At 48.8% G+C, this 14,040-nt stretch overlaps 1 long non-coding RNA gene across 1 annotated transcript in view; it reads right to left on the bottom strand.

Annotated features, from left to right (window-relative positions):
• LOC132212166 (uncharacterized) overlaps positions 1-14,040 on the bottom strand; it is a 188,735-nt gene that overhangs the window by 60,846 nt on the left and 113,849 nt on the right. The gene's annotated exons all lie outside the window — the stretch shown is intronic.

Raw genomic sequence — 14,040 nt, 5'->3', positions numbered from 1 at the left:
TTAGGCCAATAAATAAAGCAGTAGATAGTAAAATACAACAAACTCCAGAATCCATTGAACTAATCAATAACACGTGATTGCCTAATACAAACTGCAAATACCAAATACTGATTGCCAAATCCCCAAGCCAGTAGACAATTGTCATCTGACACAGTGTGGTTTTCAAATTCTACCAGCCAACAGAGTCACCTGGAGGGCTTGTAAAAACCAGATCTGCCACAGAATGCTGGGCTTAACCTCCAGAGTGGCTGGGGGTGGGCGACTGGAAATTTACTTTTCTAACAAGTCCCAGGTACTGATGACACGCTGGACTGGGGACCACAACCTGAGAACCACTAATCTAATGTTTTATCTTCTCCAGCCTAAAGCCTACTGAGTAGCCAGGTGGCTGCCACAGTGGGACTCAGGATTTCATTGGAAACTAGAGCACGGTGGTTCCACAACCTCACATCCCCATCACCGACGGTCCCCACTTAGAACAAGTCTGGCCAGCCCTCTTTTCACCGCAGAACCCAGCCCCACTGCACGATACTGAACTAGACCATCTCTGGTGTGTCTCCCCCTTGGCAGAGGAGTTCCCTCCAGGCGGAGATCGGGCCTGGAACAGGGCCTGAGACCCAGAACTCAAGGAGCATTCTCTGACCAAGTTCTGAGGCTCATAGAAGCGCAGGGATGCCTGCAAGCTCACAAGGTGGTCAGTGATGGAGCTGGAGCCGGAAAACCCGGCCTCTCCTCTGAGTCCAAATTCCAGGGACCTGTTCTGACTCATCCCCTTCCCCAGCGCCCTGAAGGAAGCCTGATGTGGGTAAAAGTTGTGGAATCAGTGACCTTCATCCTAACGATGGGTTAAGAGGGTCCTCTCCAGCCTCCTTTTTTTTTTTTTTAAATATATTTTATTGATTTTTTACAGAGAGGAAGGGAGACAGAGAGTCAGAAACATCGATGAGAGAGATACATCGATCAGCCGCCTCCTGCACATCTCCCACTGGGGATGTGCCCGCAACCCAGGCACATGCCCTTGACCGGAATCGAACCTGGGACCCCTCAGTCCGCAGGCCGACGCTCTATCCACTGAGCCAAACCGGCCTTGGCCTCTCCAGCCTCCTTACCTGCCCTTTGCCACTTTTCACCAACTAGCTCTATCCTCTCAGGCAGCAGGCTCCAAAGTCAGATGGACGGCCCTGCAGTGACCCCACAGGGATGAGTCCGGAGGCAGTACAGATCAGGTGTGGCCGGGGGAAAGGGCACAAACCTGGCAGATTCCTCCGGGCTCCACAAAATTGCCCCTATCGCCTTTTCACTAAGCTGCTAAAAACTCAAGGTCAGAAGAAAACATCTGAATCTAGGTCTTTTGCTTATCTATCGTTGAAAAAAACAAACACAAAATGTAGTAATATTTTTAAAAAACCACACAGAACTATTTCTTCTGATTCTGTGAGTTTGTTGAGCCCTCTGGGTGATTCTTCTACCTCCCATGGCATCAGCTGAGGTTATCCACTTGGCTGCACTCAGCTGATGGCTAGAATGGGCTTCAAATTCCGAGAAGACTCACTCAGGTGCCCGGTACCTTCGTGGTCCTCCACATGACCTCTCCACGGGGTTAGCTTGGGCTTCCTCACTGCATGGCGGTCTCAGAGTAACTGGACTTCTTACATGACAGCTGGATTTCAAGAGGGAGAGAGGAAGCTTCTCATCCTCTTAAGCCTGTGTTAGGACGTCTCAAAACATCACTCCTGCCATATTCGATTGGTCAAAGTAAATCACAAGGTCCAGTCCAGGGGGAAGGGGGACACAGAGTATCTCCCGGTGTTTGGAGCAGCACACACATACAGGCAAGGAAAGGACTGACGGAAACTACCTGCTCCGCTAGGGGAAATATTAGAAGCTTTGTTTCAGCCCAGGAAGTCCCCAGGAATGTGTGCGGCATGTACCCCTGAACTTACGTAACTTATGAAACTTCTGAACTTATGTAACCCCACAGATCTGCGGGGGCGAGGGCTGGGGGGTCCAAAACAAGAGGCCTTAAAGGTCAGCTATAACAATCTGACTGCAAAATGAAAGGACCCTAGCCTGGGAGATAGGATTTCTGGATCCTTCCACAGCCCTGCCCCTAATCTGGTGTGAGAGTCTGGGTAAAACTCTGTGTCTCTCTGAGTCACCCAAATCAGTCTACCTCTACCCATGAGCCATTAGTCCATAACCCTCCATCAGAACGGATGTCTTTTTGTCCTTCGCCATTTTCTAGACTCCTTAAGGAGGACAAGGATCTCTCTTCTCCTCTGTTTTCAGTAGCTTCACAGTCCTTTGCCCATGGAGTTATAACCAGGAAACTTGGTATTGCTGAATTTAGCCCAATGTTGGCCTATTTTTAAAAGAAGACTTTTGAGAACTACAGCTAAAATACAGAGCAGGTCACTGGATCTGAATGCCAGACAAAATGGTCTCAGTTTGTGCTCCTATGATACAGATTGATATATTGAGGCAGCCTGGTGTGGAGAGAAGATCAGAGATATAGAGAATTGATTTAGCCAAGCTTCTTATCTCTTCTGGGAGCCCTGCCAGTCTTCCCTGCCCCCCCCACCCCCCGCCCCCAGTCCCACTCACTAGGCTCAGGTCTAGCCCGGAGGTCTCTGGGTGCTCAGAAATTCCAATCCCCTGTGAGGCCACTGTGCCCAGAGCCCTCCCATTCAGCCTTTGCAATAGTAAGGACAATCCCAGGAAGATATTTGGGAAACAGGGAGCCTCTGGGGATAGGGCTTCCTATTAACCCTATGGACCCACTGGAAAGGCAGGAAGGCCTCCCACCTGCACATGCCACCCTTTCCAGTGTCCGGCACTCATCCCATTGGTTAGCTATGATGATAACAGAGCTCTTCTCACTGGAATGTCTCTTCAGACCTCAGCTGTCTCTGATGAGCTCACTCTTCTCTGCTCCCCAAACATAATCTACACTCTACAGCTGCTTCGCCTTGGCTCGGGCAGTTGCCTCTGCCAGGAATGCCATTATCCCATCGGACCCCACTTACTGCTCATCCTTCCAGGCCCAGCTCAAGTGCTCCCTCCTCCCAGAAGCCCTACCCTACACCCTCCTCCTCACTCTGGCAGACATTCTTCCCATCTTTAAGCCCTCACCACGGTTTGCTCTCACCTCCTGAGGCTCTGAACACTCTGCTTCGTAATAACAGGCTTACTGGGGAGGGACAGCTCAGCAGTGGGGAGACCACTGACCTGGGAATCAGGGAATTGGGGTTGTAGCTCAGGCTTCACCTCTGCCTCCCTGTGAGTCCTTGGGGACAAGTGCCTTCCCTCTCTGGGCCTCAGCATCTTCCTCTCTGGGCTGAGGAGTTGGACTCATCTCTAGAGTTATTTCCATAGCTTCATTTGTTGGCTAGCCCCATGGTAATCGAGTTCTTACATCAGGCCCTGTCCTAGGTGCTGGGGACACAGCAGGAGTCCCTGAGACGATTCACATACAGTTGATTTATTGAGAAGGAGATGCTCTGGAGTATAAGTCACGCCTCAGGGTTGTCCTGTCTCAAGACCAGGGAGCCGGGCTCCACACTCCTGCACCTGCAAGTCGTTAGCTAAGGAGAAGCTGAGTTCCAGTCACTGCAGTCTGTCTGCAATGGTGGGAAGTTTCCAGTAGCCTGGGGCAGCCGCTGGAGAGTCACAGGTGTAGACCACTGCAAGCAAGAGAACGCAGGAGGCAGGGAGAAGAGGCACAGAACCAGCAAAAGGCCTCTGATGGAGCGCCCCCCAGCATCTACCTTAGAGATAGCCCCGTCCCTCTATTCTAGGAGCTCACAGAGGGGGAAATGGATACGCGAACAAGTGAATCCACATTCACAGGCGATTGAGGTAATTAAGTGCCTCCACTTTTCTGAAGATTGCCTGCCAAATGGGAGTTATAACCTAGGTATTAAAACGTGCACCAGAGGGACTGAGCTTGCAGTACCGCTGATTTGCATCTCCTACTCCCCACCCCCGAGATGGGCTGCTGTCTGCGCTGCCAGCAGGATGGTTAAGGCAACTTGGGAGTCACAGGGCTCTGGCTCTCCACAGACTATTTGCAAGCTTGGGATATCAAATTGGGCTGATTTCCCCAAGGACCCGGCCATGTTTTCACAATTCTGACAGTCCCCTCTCATCCCACAGCCCTGACCGAGCCCAGATGTTAATCAAGCCATTTCCTGTGCAAATCTACACTCCCACCTTTGGTTTGGGGGCAGAAGGGGTAGGGATGGGGCAGGAACAGGGGCCAGGGCCCTGAGAGGGCTGCGTCTAGGTGACAAAACTGAGACTCTGTGAAGAGGGGGCTCTGTCTTTGCAGTTGATCCGGGAACCAATCCTAATGCTGTGGAAAGCTCATGGATGCCAAGGCTCAAGGGTCCTCAGTCTCCAAAGCATGGCTTCCAAACTGTGCTTCTCCAAACCCCACTTTGCAAGAAGGGACCACCAAGGTCCCGGGGAAGGAAGGAAAGAAGAAGCAACTCTGCCCCAGTCTTCAGATATGCCTTCCATAGAGGCTGCCTGAAAGTCATCTGCAACTGAAGAGACCCAGATGCACTGGCCCAGCCTTGCCATTCCTCTTCGGCTGCGTAGCCCCATAGGGGGTGAGGGCGCAGGGCTGGGCACTGTCCAGCAAGCTGGGGTAGAGCCTGGCCTGGAACTTCATCTCCTTTACCACCCACGCCCCTGCCTCCCAACCAAATCTGAAATCCAGAGCACGAGGCCTGAAGGGACCTGGTGCAAATTTCCTGCCGTCAGAGGCTGGGTGCCCTCAAGCACATGCTCACCCAGCCCGAGCTTGGACCCAGCCAGCCATGGGGAGCTCACTGCCTCCCGGGCAGTCTCTCCTACCTTTGTACAGCTCCGTTACAAAAGGCTTCCTCCTTTGCTGCCCCAAACTGCCTGCCACTCCACAGTTCTCACTCGGCCTCTGGGGCCCCAGGAGAGCGTCCCCTGGAACAGGGCTCTTTGGATGCCAGTGACAGTAACCACGGACCGTCCCAGCACCTTACTCCTTAGGAAAGATCTCTATTAGCCGGTCTCATTCAATTTCTACCTTATGGACCCTTAGTAGTAACAGACCGAATCCTTCCCTGCTGTATGACTCGAGGTACTTCCTCCTTCGTTATGGCTCGTGTTCCTCATGAGAACACTGTCCGACATGCGCAGAGAGGAGCCCATCAGCCCATTTCAGCAGCGGCCAACAGAAGAATGGGACTTTGCTCAAGACTCCAAAGCACAGCTGGACCCCTTTTTCCTTAGAAGAAGGTGTCTATGGGGCCCTCGCTCTCTCATCTAGCAGGCGTCCCAGTGCTTCCCTCGAGGGCCCATCCAACCTCGCCAGCCCCCTAATTGGGGTGACATTGAAACGTGTGTCTGGCTCCTGTGGCTGTGATATTTAAATTATCCAAGCCCCACATGGGAGGGTGGGGAGGTGGCTACACTGCTCTGAGCACCCAGGATCCTGAGTCTGTAAGTATCCCTTCTCCCTTCCTCCGTCTGCCTGCCTGCAGCCATGTGGGCCCCACTGGTTAAATTCCACACGGGAAGCTCTGGCTCTGATGTCTGACCTTCAAATATAGGGCAGCTCTGGTGGCTGGAGGCAGCTGGGAGCTTCCTCGTAATGCCAGCTCACTTATTTTTTCATTCTCTCAGCCAATTGGTGAGTGAATTAAGTGATGCAGTCAGAATGAGCAGCTACAGGCTTCATTTTGCCGGCCTTAGCATCGTCCTGTTCAGAACCCCATCAGGTGGATGCAGGGGGTGGAGAGCACTGGGTTGGGACTTAGGATGAACTGGGTTCGAATCCCAGTTTAGCTCAGCAGCTTGGATGTAGTGGTCCCTTTCTTGACCCAGTGTTCAGTTTGCTGGTCTTTACAATGAAGAGATTGAATGCAGGGAGTGTAAGGGTGCGTCCTCAGGAGGTCGCCCTTCATAGCCCTGTACTTGAACGAGCTTGAAGTGAGTGACAAGGACAGATACAGAGATTATAAGCTGATGGCCTGAGAGTTGCATGTCTCGTGGATGTGCTTTATTTAACAAGCACACTTTTATGTAGGGATATAGTTTAGATGGGAAGTAAGTTTCAGTTTGGCCCCGTCTCCAGCATTCCCTGTTTTCCTACACCTGGTCCCTTTTGGCACGGGTCTGGTCTCTGAAGACAGTTGAGTTTGCCACTCCCGTGCTGGTGGAATCATTTTCTGTGGACAGGATAATAAGAGTGAAGACAATAATAGCCACATGTGTCTGATGCTTTCGGTTTAATCAAACCGTTTTCCAGCCATTGAAGTGTTTGGCTTGATGCTAGAGTCTCTGTGCATAGAACTCTGGCGAGGATCTAGTTGGCCATGTATGGTAGGGATTACATTTATTATTCTAAAAGCTGCTTGCCAGGGTCATTGCATTTCAGAGATGAAAGCTAAGTCCACCTTAGTGGATGATTGCTTTGTTTTTGGAAAACACACTAATGGACCTTTGTTATCTAAAGGCAAGGCCCGGGACTTGGTTTTGGGGAGTGGGAGACAGTGGTGAGGAGGTTGTGATGGATGAATGGAAACAAAATTGCTCCACACAATACAGTAAAATTAGGTCATACTTGGGTAGAGAATTTATGAAATTAACTGATTCCAGATTTCTTGAGAGCTCAAAACAAGATTTGGTGGAAAGGGGGGGTCCTTAAGATATAGGGGAGAAGGTACAAGAAAAGGCTTTGTCCTTGAGTAAGACTGAACCCGAGCAGCATGGACCAAGGACACACAGTCAATCAGTCACTGTCCAAAATGTTATAGCTTCTCTGATGGTAATTGTATTGTATTGTATTGTATTGTATTGTATTGTATTGTATTGTATTTATTTATTTATTTATTTATTTATTTATTTAAATCCTCGCCTGAGGATATTTTTCCATTGATTTTTAGAGAGTGGAAAAGGAAGGAAAGACAGAAACACTTAACCTATAACTATGTGTTAACTGCCCTCAGTTTCTCATTATACCCCTGGGGGCGGGGGGTGTCACATTTTAGTAAAATTAGCTAATTCCATTGTCCTTGATGGCACTATTTCCTCTCTGTTCTTAAAATGCAGGTATCATTATACCAAGGCTGTTATATTCCACTGGGACATCCCACCAGGTCACCACTTGTGAAATCTTCATCTGTTGGGCCGCCACCTTGTGCCAAGAACTATCAGTGCCCCACATTCCACTTGGGACAGTATCTTCCGTGGCATAGCTGTGCAGTGAGTGAGCCAGATCCCACGCCCCATCATCTCACAGCCTGCTTCCTCATATCCCACCTCTGTTAGAGCCCTCCGAGAAGCAGACACCAAGATAGGGTTAGACATGCGTATATACGTACATACATACATACATACATACGTACAGCTGTACATATGTGAAATGTATTAGGAGAAACACCCGTGAAGGACAAAGGCGGGGATGGAGCAGAGAAGAGGCAGAAGCTTCAGACAACGATGCAGGTCTGACATCTAAGGAAGGAGGGAGGGAAAGAGGGAAGGAAAAGCGTCAGACTCCAATGCAGCTCTTAGAAGGTCTTGGCCAACACGATGGGGAGTTCCCAAGCAAAGGTTAGAGGTGTCCCACGATGAGCAGGAAGGGGCCAGCACCATATCCTGGCTGTGCTCAGTCTTTGGTTGGGAGCAGCCCTGGGAAAGCATGGCCTCGGCGTGATGCTGTGATGGATTCAAAGGTGGTAAGATGAATGGAGGCTGTCAGTCAACAGTGGCTCCCTCAAAGGTTTTCTTAAAGGAACCTCTCCAGCCATCACAACATCTCCATTGGTTTGTCCTACCTTCAATGCCATGCCATGAAAATTAATTTAGTTTACTGGCCATATTGCCAGGCAAAAGCATGGAATCACATGGACTCCAACTGGGCATTATTTTATTATTTTTTAAATATTTTTATTGATTTCTGAGAGGAAGGAAGAGGGAGAGAGAGATAGAAACATCAATGATGACAGAGAATCATTGATCGGCTGCCTCTTGCACACCCCCTACTGGGGATCAAGCCTGCAACCCAGACATGTGCCCTGACCAGGAATCAAACCGTGACCTCCTGGTTCATATCTCAATACTCAACTGCTGAGCTACGCTGGCTGGGCAGTTGGGCATTATTTTAAATTTTATTACAAGTGGTGTCCCTGTCATAAAGGAAAAATAGGAAAAGAATAAGAATTCAATTAGGTATTGAACAAAGTGGTTCATTGGATGAAACGAGATGCAACATGGTGGCGGGGCAGGCCTGTGTGTTGCAGACTATTATCAGATAAGTAATATAGGTAATGGTAACGTGCACCTAAAGGGCCTGGGTTGTGAGTCCAACTCGATTTGAAAAGTTTGGGCTTGGGATACCCTGATATCACATTGAAAAGTACTTAACAGGAACCACCCAGGATAATTATGCTTCTAAGTCTCCAGTGCCAGCCACAACCCCTGGACAATAAGTAACTGCTGCCCTCTGAGATGGCAACTAGAGCGTGGCCATGAATGACGGACCAGGCAGCTCAGCTCACATGAAATGAGAGCGGACCTCGGTTCACTTGGGATGAGAAAGTAATTCCCTTAGTGAAAAATGGTCTTTTTTAACCCCTGGAAGGTATAAATTAATACAGAAATAATGAAACAAGTTAAATGCATAATATTAATATGTTTGTATTAAGTTTAGCAATGATCTGTACATAGTTGGTATTTCCAGGGTTTGTGATGTGTTAAGAGAATTTGGCAAATCTGTGATTACATTGTAAATGTGTAATTGAGTAATTGAGTTTAGACTTGTGATTTTAAATTAAAAATTGTAAGAGAATTTGATTAGTTTTATAAACAGTATTGGAATGTTTATGAGAGCTGAGATTCACCATATTTATGATTTTGACTTATTAAATTTACAAGAGTAATTTAAGTGCTTGGAAAGTAAAAACTTATTAGGTCAGGCATGTAAAGTGCTGTGAACGAGAAAGGATGCATCAAATTTACAAATATACTTCAAAATGCTTAAAGGAAGCTAATAAAAATAAATTGTAAATGACACTGTTTAAGGGAATTTGGATATACAATTAGGCTAATAAAATTTGAAATTAAACTTAAAGACTTAGGAAAAATGGGTTTTTAATATTTGTTACATTTTTTTGGCACTAAAAAACCATTATTCTCAGTCATCAAGAACTCCCCTCTGACACTCATTATGTCTAAAAAGGGATCCGTCATTGTTCTCCATCCCAAACACAGGTTCCAGAAGGTGAACAGCATTAACATGCATGCAGGTGTCCAGGTGAAGGTCCTGGGGCCACCTTGGCCCTCCCTGTCCTCCTCTGCACAGTTCCCTGTTACTTACAGACCTTTCGTGTCCTAAGATCCGCAAAGACACTGCTAAGATGAGAGGGGAGCCCCGGCCTGCCTGGCTCTGGCTGGCTTTGTGCATCCGCTGCCCGCCTGGCAGGCCCAGAAGTCTGTGGAGAGATATTCTCTGAGCACCTCATCCCTGGGTAGCAGATGGTCCTTCCAGACCTGAGTCACAGCTTCCTGCCTAGAACGGCTGTGTCATCTCCATGAGCCCAGTTACTGGAGACGTGTTGTTCGTGGTCACTGGCCAGGATGTGCGCGTTGGGAAAGGTGCAGCCTCCTCTCTCTGCCCACCTGCTTCTCCTGCTGTGCCTCTGATTTGGTGTGGAGGCCCTGGTGAGGTCGAAGGTGACAGAAGGCACCTCTGGGCCTTCCCCCTGGTGATTACTGTCCACCGGACCTAACTCTGAACTCTTGGAAGGCAGAGCCTTATCTCTACCATTTCCGTCTCTTTTTAAGGCAGAGATGGGCATGGATGGGAGGCCACGGGAGCAAGGAAAGGACTCTACCTTTTATAGCAAGAGCATGGGAGCAGGAGCTCAGGCCAGCTCCACCGCGGGCTTCCTGTGTGAGCCCGAGTAAGTCATCACCCTCCCTGAGCCTGGTTTCCCTGGCCCCTACAAAGTGTTAGAGACCCTCGCACCCTGCAAAGCCACTTCTGGGTGTTTGTCGGAGGAACATGCGCGTACATGTGCACAAAGAGGCACAAGTAAGGATGGCAGTCTCGCTAGCAACAGTGAACACTGTCCGCCTCAGTGTCAATCGATAGGAGAATCCTTGAATAAATTACAATGCCCACATATACACTGTGTCAGTCTGGGTCGAGTCAAGAAACAGAACTTACACCAGATATTTTCTCCCACAACATTCTGTTATGAAAAAGTTCAGACACACAAGAATATTGGAAAAAAACTGTAAAGCGAATACATATATACCCACTAAAATGAACATTCGGCCTTAGTTGCTTTATCATATATCTATCCATGCATCCATCTGTTTACCCATCTTATTTTGGGGATGCATTTCAAAATAAGGTGCAGACAGCAATATGCTTTACCCAGAAATACTTCAACATGTATATCATTAACCAGAGTTCCATATTTGTTTCTAGTTCTTTTAAGGTAAATTTTCACATAATCAAGCATACTTCTATTTTATGGATTTTGCCAAATTGAGCCACCTGTGTAATTCAAACATTACCTTCCCACCAGCAGCTTCCCTCCCGACCTCTCCCTGCCTCCACCTGCAAACACTGTTTGAATATTTTCCACCAGAACTTAGTTTTGTCTGCTCTAGAACACCATGGAAATTGAGTCATACTGCAGAAGACAAAGATCTCTTTCAGTCAGCCCCATGTTGTTGCATATGTTAGTGTTTGTCTCTCTTTTTGCTGAGCACTTCACATTATAAGGATGTACCACCCTCTGCTTGTCCATTCCCCTGACGATGGACATTTGGGATGTTTCTGGTTTCTGAATACGTGTGAATAAAATTGCTGTCAATTTTAAAAAAGCAAAAACACCATTCTTTTTGAGGTCATAAGTGTTTATTTGTCTTGGGTAAATACCTAAGACTAGACTTGCTGGTTTATAGGATGGGTTAATGTTTAGATTTGTAAGAAAGACCCAGCAGTGCCCAGACCCTACTATGACCTGGCCCAGGTCCTCTCCCATCCTTGTCTATCCAGATGCCAGCCTGCTGGTGCCATCATCCTCCTTCCTGGTCAGTTCTTCCTCAGGGGCCCTCCTGCCCATTCATCCTCATCATCTGGCCTTGGTCAGGACTTCTCTAGGCCACCAGCTATGCTTCGGTAATTGTGACACTCGTTGGAACAGGCTGGAGTCTCCATGCCTTTTGTTCCAGGAGCCCTGCTTTCTTATCAATGTTCCTATGTCTCTCCAGGAGCCTCTAGGTTCCACACACCAATTGATGGGATGGAAACTGGGCAATAACATTGGCCTCTAAGTTGATTTTCGGCCAGCCGTGGGCAAACTACGGCCCGCGGGCTGGATCCGGCCCGTTTGAAATGAATAAAACTATTGAAAAAAAAGACCGTACCCTTTTCTGTAATGATGTTTACTTTGAATTTATATTAGTTCACACAAACACTCCATCCATGCTTTTGTTCCGGCCCTCCGATCCAGTTTAAGAACCCATTGTGGCCCTCGAGTCAAAAAGTTTGCCCATCCCTGTTCTAGGCCCTGAGTGAGCCCAAAGTTCCACAAGCATATCTCTCCACCCATGGCCACCAGCCTGCATTCTTGGGCCCATTCAGAGTGGCTGTGGCTGGGGCAGGGGCTATGAGTGGGGGCAGATCATTGGACTCCCTGCGGCCTGCTCCCAAGCCCCAGGCTTAACACCTCCCATCTCCCCATGATGTCTGCAAGGGGCCACCAAGGAGTCACCTGTGCGCTCAGCCTTCACCCAAATATATGATAGCCTCGTTTAGAGTGCTACAGTGTTTCAAGCTGATAGAGTGTTTAGAGTTTATAGAGTTCATTGTATAAAGGTTAAGAGCGCAGGCACCGAGCACATCCGCCCAGGTTCCAGTCCTGACTGTGCTTCTCCAGACATTTCTTGTTGCTTCTATAACGAAAGGGTTTCATTGTAAAACAGAGGGGAGCCCTACTGTCTCTGACGCTTCTGTGCCTCTGCTGAGCCCCTTCTCTCCTAGATAACCTGTGCCTCACAACCTGGGTGAGGTACCTCTGAGCCTCAGGTCCCTGTTCTGTATGGAGCCACCCCAATAGCAGGTGATGGGATGTTAAGCTGACCTAAGAGCTTGGGGAAGCCTCTCTCCCACCTAGGGCAGTCCCCTGGCCCTTGAATTCGTGACTAATTCATATTCACCATCCACACAATCCTCAGCATAGTCTTGGGAGGAAGGATGGCCACACAGGAATTATTAACCCCCTTTATGGAGGAGGAAATTGAGGCAAAAAGCAGGAAGTCAACCTGCCACACCCTCAGGTGGGGAGCCTGGGTTGCTGACTGTTCTTGTCCAGCTGTTTAGCTTATTAACTCATGGTATACACTCACCTGTGGAGAGGGAGGGGTAGAGCCTGGTGGCTGAAAGCTCAGGTTCAGAGCCAGTCTACCTGGATTCTGATCCTGACTGGCACCTAATAGGGCAAGTTACCTAACCTCTTTCTGCCTTGGTTTTGCATTTGTAAATGAGTACTCTGAGAGGGCGTATATTGTTGATAATAAAGCATTATTATTGCCAAGCACTGTGACAATGAAATGAGTGAACACAGATAAAACAGAATGATACCCAGCACGTAATAGATGTCTCATAAATATTAGCTATTATTATAAGATATCCTTCTTAATCTAGGGGGCAGGGCCTGTTTCCCTGTGTCCAGTTCCTCTCTGGAACCACCCTCCCCCACTCACCCTATTGCTGATCCATGGCTGCCAGTTGCTTAGGGACTGCTAGCTGAATGAGCAAATGCACGGATGCATTTAGGTCCCTGGAAGCCTTGTGTAGAGCCATCGCAGGACCTGAGAAGAGGTGAGTCTGGGTGGCCATACTGGAGCTACACCAGCACATCCCAAGCCCCTTCCTGGCTGCCCTGACCCCTGGCAGGGGTGAGCTGCAGCCTCTGTAGAGCATGCTTTCCCGCAGAAATCCCTCTCTGTGTTAAGGCTTTATTTCCAAGTCAGACCTTCTCAGCCAGGGCACTCTGCAGCTAATGATGTCCATGGAGACAATCAAGGCTGCAATGCTGGGCCTCGCCCCAGGAGCCACCCCGGGACAGCACTTTGCCCGGGGCACTGCAGCCTGAAGTGGTGAGCACGTGCCGGGTCCTGAGAGTCAGGGCTGCAGAAGCCTTGCAGATGTCTGCCACAGCTGCCTTCTCCCTGTGTGGAGGGAGAGGAGACGGCCCACATTCTCCTGTCTCAGGGGTCAGCACAGTGCCAGGCCTGCAATCTAGAGCTGTTGACATCTCCCCTCCCCCCTTCCCACACACACAGTGGGTCTCACACTTGAACAGACATCAGAATGACCTGAGAGTTTGCATTTTAACAAATTCCCAGATGATGCTAATAATGCTGGTAAGGAATCATGCTCTGAAAATCACTGTTTTAGGAAACAGCCTTGTACCTAGGAATGGGGAATGGGACCCAAGAACACTTAGGTCACATGTCCTCAAGTTTGCCTTTGAGACCTCCCTCTCTGGGCCTCAATTTCTCATTTTGTAAAATCAGAGATTGGACCACTAGGGGCCTCTCTCCAATGCAGTGTGCATGTTCCTTCCTTTGCATGATGGTACCTTCTGGCCACAATACCTGCCCTCCCTTCTCAGTTGAGTGCCTCTACCTCTCCTTCCAGGCATAGCTCAGGGCTGTCTCCCCTCCCTATACCCCTCCTTCCACACTACCACAACCTTAAACTTAAGGTTCCAGCTCAGAGCTTACTTCCTATGGGGAGCCTTCCCTGACTACCCACTCCCAAGTCCAGGTTAGGGGCTCTGTAGCCACCTGAACTTCCCCACCTCCTCCTGTCCTTTACACAGGATACTACCATTGTCTAAATGTTTATCTGATCCCCAGCTAGATTGTGACAGCCCTGTAGGCACTCCGCATGTTCAGCTCGAATCCCCAGTAGGTGTTCACCAAACCTGTGCCTGAAAGTAGAATGAATGACAGCGGGAAGTTGTGCTCAACAGA

Source organism: Myotis daubentonii, chromosome 11, assembly GCF_963259705.1.
Source record: "Myotis daubentonii chromosome 11, mMyoDau2.1, whole genome shotgun sequence".
Classification (NCBI taxonomy): Eukaryota; Metazoa; Chordata; class Mammalia; order Chiroptera; family Vespertilionidae; genus Myotis; species Myotis daubentonii.
Note: the sequence above shows the minus strand (reverse complement) of the source record. Positions and strands in the feature narration are given on the sequence as shown.